The following is a 6000-nucleotide window of genomic DNA, read 5'->3' on the forward strand; positions in this document are numbered from 1 at the left end:
AGCTCAATGCAGCAGCTTCGGCAATGGAGGCGCTGAACATGGTCCATTCGGACTCGATGTCCCCCGCCTCCCTCGGAATGCTGTTGAAGCTCTGCCGGAGGTGTGAGTTGAAGATCTCGCGGACTGGGGCCTCTGCTAGTCGTTCCCAGCACACCCTCACTACGCGTTTAGGTGCACCAGGTCTGTCCAGCGTCCTCCCCCGCCACCTGATCCAACTCACCACCAGGTGGTGATCAGTTGACAGCTCAGCTCCTCTCTTTACCCGAGTGTCCAGAACATATGGTCGCAGGTCTGGTGATACGATTACAAAATCGATCATCGACCTACGGCCTAGAGTGTCCTGGTGCCACGTGCACTTATGGACACTCTTATGTTCGAACAAGGTGTTCGTTATGGCCAAACTGTGATTAGCACAGAAGTCCAATAACAAAGCACCGCTCGGGTTCAGATCAGGGAGGCCATTCCTCCCAATCACGCCCCTCCAGGTCTCGCTGTCGTTACCCACGTGAGCATTGAAGTCTCCCAGCAGGACAACAGAGTCTCCAGGTGGAGCACCTTCCAGCACCCCCCCCAGGGACTCTAAGAAGGCTGGGTACTCCGAACTGCCACTCGGCGCATAAGCGCAGATGACAGTCAGGACCCGTTCCCCGACCCTAAGGCGCAGGGAACAAACCCTCTCGTCCACCGGGAAAAACCCCAACGTACCGGCAGCAAGCCGAGGGGATATTAGAATACCCACCCCAGCCCGCCGCCTCTCACCAGGGGCAACTCCAGACTGAGACAGAGTCCAGCCCCTCTCCAGGAGACTGGTTCCAGAGCCCAAGCCGTGCGTAGAGGTGAGCCCGACTATATCTAGCCGGTACCTCTCAACCTCACGCACTAACTCAGGCTCCTTCCCCACCAGAGAGGTGACATTCCATGTCCCTATTGCCAGTCTTGGCAGCCGGGGGTCAGTCCGCCAGGGCCTCCGCTCCTGGCCGCCACCCGGCACACAATGCACCCGACCCCTATGGCGCCTCCTGCGGGTGGTGGGCCTGCGGGAGGATGGGCCCATGTCGCCTCTTCGGGCTGTGCCCGGCCGGGCCCCATGGACTAAGGCCCGGCCACCAGACGCTCGCCCTCGGGCACCCTCCCCGGGCCTGGCTCCAGGGCGGGGCCCCGGTAACCCTATCCCGGGCAGGGTAAACTGTTCCCTCGGTGTTTTTTTCATTGGGGTCTTCTGAATCGCTCTTTGTCTGGTCCCTCACCCAGGACCAATTTGCCATGGGAGACCCTACCAGGGGGCAAAAGCCCCCAGACAACATAGCCCCTGGGATCCCTGGGACACACAAACCCCTCCACCACGATAAGGTTGCGATTCACGGAGGAGGTTTTTCTTTCATTGTAATATTCTTTCTCTCTGTGGTGACCAAAATCAATCGCAGTCTTTCGTCTGGTCAAAAAATTACCAGCTTATGTTTAACTGAGGCTTGATCAGATTTATCTGGTGGCTATAATCAAAACTGACTATCCTTTTAATTTGAAATTCTTTTTTTGTGTTTCTCTGGGGTCTGTGTCCTTATCAAGCTACGCTGTTGGAATAGTAATGCAAAGTGAGGATTTTATTTAATTCAGCCTCTTGTTAGCTTATTGGCCGCATCACATTAAGAAGAGATTACTAAAAGTCCAGTATGGGTAGGATGTTTGATTACAGCATTATTCAATCAGACTTGAAGAAATCAGAGCCTGTCTTTTAAATCTGTAACTATAACTGTTCACCTTGAGCTCTAACCTTTAATAATAATAAGCATACTTTTTGACAAAGCTTATTATGACACTGTACCCTCCCTGATGTACTGACCGTTTCTTCTTCACTTACATATTTTCTCTCACTGTTATTATTAAACTCTGGCTCTTTTCCACAGTCTACATTTGTCCTGTCTTCCTCTCCTCACCCTCAAGTTGTGGCTGATGGCTGCCTCTACCAAAGCCTCGTTCTGCTGGAGCTTTCTTCCTGGAGAAACAGAGTTTTCCTTCCTACAGTCACAAAGTGCTTGCTCACAGGGGTTGTCTGTTTGTTGGGGTTTTCCCTGTATTATCATAGGGCCTTTACAAAGTGCTTTGAGGTGACTGTCGTTGTGAAGTGGCCCTATATAAATTAAATTGAATTGAATTACTATAGCAACATACAGAAGTTCATATGTCCATATGTTCATTTGTCACTAGTTCATTGTACAAATGAATCACTTTAATGGATGTCTATACTGATATGAAATAAAATTATTAGTAGCTTACTAGCTTTGAATATAGTAAAAAGTAAACAAGAGATTCAACCAAAGTCCAGCAGCCGATCTGGCATAGTAAGCCAGCAAGTGGTAAAAACAGCCAAGTTTGTTCATGTTCAATTCTTAATAACTTTATTCATTTATTTAGATTAGGAGTACACAGCTGGAGGGACTTGATATAAGCCATGTAGGTCTGTCCTTCTATGCTAACCACCACTAATGAGGTTCAACAAAATTAAGACCGCAATTTTCAGTCATCTAGTTTTTTGTCAATATCAATGGGAACCATTAACGACAGGTAAAAAAGTTGCAGGTTTGATACCACTGGCCTAGATGTTAGACTCCAGTGATTTGTGAGGACGTATTGCTGTTTCTATAGACATTTTTACAGATTTCATGAATCGCAGAATTTCCTCATTCCTCTCTAAAATTTCTGACTGAATTTCTTATTCTCTCTACTAACTGATGACAAAGGTTGAAACTTTGGTTCAGTGTGCACAGACTAAAACCCTGTCTGTAAGTCTCAGATGAAGTAAAAACAAGATAAAGATTATTGTGGTAACTTTAACTCACATGTAAACCTAAATGCTATACATTAAGGTCTTTATGAAGTGCACTGGTAAATTATAATGCACACTGGGCATGTGAACACCTCAGTATTCAAGAGTTGGTGCATAAGCACACAACTGGTCAGCTACAAAGAACTTGAACTATTAAAAACTGAGTCAAGTCTGAGGCTGATAGGTTGGATCTTAATTGACCCAAAGTGGCCAGTGCACAGCAAATCTTTGTTAGTAGAAACATGACCCTTTCTATGGCACCGGCCTCAGGTAAAGCTACACATTCCACCCCAACAAGACAAAATCAGGTATGTAATGAGCGTTATAGCCCTGTAGGACAACTGAATTTTTGCTGCATATGTTTTTCCTCCTCATTGAAATTTGGCATCCTTTAGTCTCAACAATGGCAGAAACATTAAAGTGGAGTTTCTTGCAGCCGCTACTATCTTATGTGTTCTTCACAACTAAATGAGGGACAAGATATGTTGTGAATAGGGCCTGTTCATACTCTCTTCTGCCCCAGGTGGGTGCTAATTATCACCACTTTGCCTGTACACAGGGCTACATCCACCCCCTCTCTTACGGTCACTGTGCCGAAACCTAGACACCCTCTAGACCCCAGGAGCCTCAGTGCACCCCTACAGTACTGAAAGATCAGCCCCCCATCACCACCACCTTCCGCCTTCCTTACCATCTCTTCCCCTTCCCTTTCCCCTACCTCAAAACCAACCCCTCCCAGTTTTCATCCTCCGAGCACCCACACCCTTCCTCACCCTCCAACCCCCATCCTCACCATGTAGCTATCCCACTGCCCTGCCATCTCGCAGCATTCCGCGGGCCGTGCACACAGAGGCCTATTGTGTGGGCTGGGAGACGGCAGGAGGCTATATACAGTCAGAGCACCAGAGAAAAGGCATGTGTAGGGCTGAACTGGGCTCAGTATTCCTGCTGTACTTTGAAACAGATCTGTAACTGAAGTTGTGCTGGAAATCAGCGCTATTCCTGTAACATCAGTTTAAAGAGAGCTATATCAATGCAACACTGATAAATGTCAAATGATTGCTACACGGCTCTCTTTTGCGTTCGTGTTTGGAGGTTATACATACTCAGCACTTGTTGGATGCTGTAAATGGTGGCAGTAATTTCTCTAAACCACCAGTGTTGCTTCTTCTGCCATTGCATAAACACTTGATATTTATAGTTTTATCACTGGAGTTTGTTGTCTATGATTATGATTTGAGGGTTATTTAGAAGATGTAATATAAGAGACTCAGAGTTATTTTCCAAGTAACCAATGAAGCTCCACCACATCTTTCTCTGTGTGACACAGCAACATTGACTTGACACCACAGTGGACAGAGTTAGTGCGGAGTGGCACTGTGTACTCCTTCTTGTGTTAAACACTGCTGATTATTGGTTCAGCTGGACCGTTAAATTCCTGAAATGTTTTTGTTGTTGGACTCATTAGCTTTATTGCTGGTTTGTCCCGTCCTGTTAAACTTGACGACTACATTTTAAAAATCATTTTAAACAAGCATCTGTTTTCCTAGGTATCAGCTGTACTATGAAAATCAAACTTTATAGTACAATGAATGCTTCTGTGAATACTTCTGCTGCATCAGTTTTCTTCCTCGAGTGCAATTCCAATATATGAAACTGCTCACTGCTCACACAGGTCCAGGTAAGAAGTCAGTTTTAGATCTTTCTTTTCTCTGTGTGGAATGAAGAGGGGCTCTCTAGAAGGTCATGACCCTGGAATTACTGGTCCTTTGCTCATGACAGACTCCTTTTGAAGCTCACTAATCTGGGTCTATCCACCAGAGAGATCTAGTAAAGATCATGCAGATCTTTCATCTCTATTTTATTTCAGCTTCACAGGAAATGCTGTAAATCTGGTATATATTGGATGTTTGCATGAACTGTTGCCTCAAGATCAGCTAACTCTTGATTGCAGAACCTTTTGCCCTAACTTAAAGGCCAGAAGAATTATCAATTTAACTGGATAGCCACTTGTTACTTGTCTTTGTCCAAAGAGAGAAGCCTCTCAGAATGTCTGACTGTAATGAGAGCGTGACATAGCTGCTGATTGGTCAGCTCAACACTTAAAGGTTGTCTAAAGTCTGCAGTTTAATCTATAATCCAAAAGGCTAAACTGACCCAAACAACCCTGCTGACCCACTATTGAGTTGCCATAAACTGAGAGTTTAACTGCAAGTAGCGGTTCATTACTCAGAAAACAAAAACATGTATTCTGTTCTCTTTTGCAAAGGTTAGATGCATTTCTAATATTGTATATGTTGTATTGTATTTATTTTTCAAATAAATATAGCAGTCTGGTGAAACTTTACTGTCAAAGTGCTCACTAAATCACGACAATATGATCAGAGAAAATTAAATGTGGAACACTTTATGACTTTATGGGATTATTCCCAGAACTTTTTGATTGCACCTTGCGTGCTGACAGAATCAACTCTCTATTTACCTCCTCTCCAAAAATCTTATGATACAAATAAAAACAACCAGTGGGCATCAATTAGTCACTAATGCACATGCAGAGCCTCTTTACTGAAAAAATATGTTTTTTTTGTGCGAATAGAAATAAATTTTTTGAAGAAGGGATTGCTGTATTGTCGATATGTACCAGGATGTTTGCAACCTCCTTAACCATCAAAATGAGACCCCCCCCCCCCCCCCCCTTTGATCTGTTTAATTCAGTTGAAGAATCGTCTGAAGAAAATGCTATAGTTTGTGTGTAGTCATTTCCCATGTGACCAACATCATCATATATGTTCCTATTAAAACATTTTTGGTGTATATCCTGATATTAATTGATACTTTCTTTAAGTTTGTTTACAAGACAGAAATATGAGTCACTCTAAAACAGGCATTTCATAATGCCCTGACACAGTGGCATGTGACTGACCTGTGCTCTGCTTCATGCAGCCTCCTTTGTAATGTGAAAGTGTAGGTGCATCTCCTAGCCAGGCCAGGCCAGGCCAAGCAGGCCAAGGGAAGAAGGAGGGCTTGAGTTTAAAAAAAAGTCCCTGGGAGAGTCAACGGTGCTGGACTGAGGGGAGGGAGATGAGGTTCAGGTTTCAGCCTGACAGGGGGTCTGGGGGAAGGACTGGTATTTTGGAATATACGAAGATCCATACAAGGCACAGTGACATAAAACC

Source organism: Neolamprologus brichardi, chromosome 20, assembly GCF_056152115.1.
Source record: "Neolamprologus brichardi isolate AB-2024 chromosome 20, ASM5615211v1, whole genome shotgun sequence".
NCBI lineage: Eukaryota > Metazoa > Chordata > Actinopteri > Cichliformes > Cichlidae > Neolamprologus > Neolamprologus brichardi.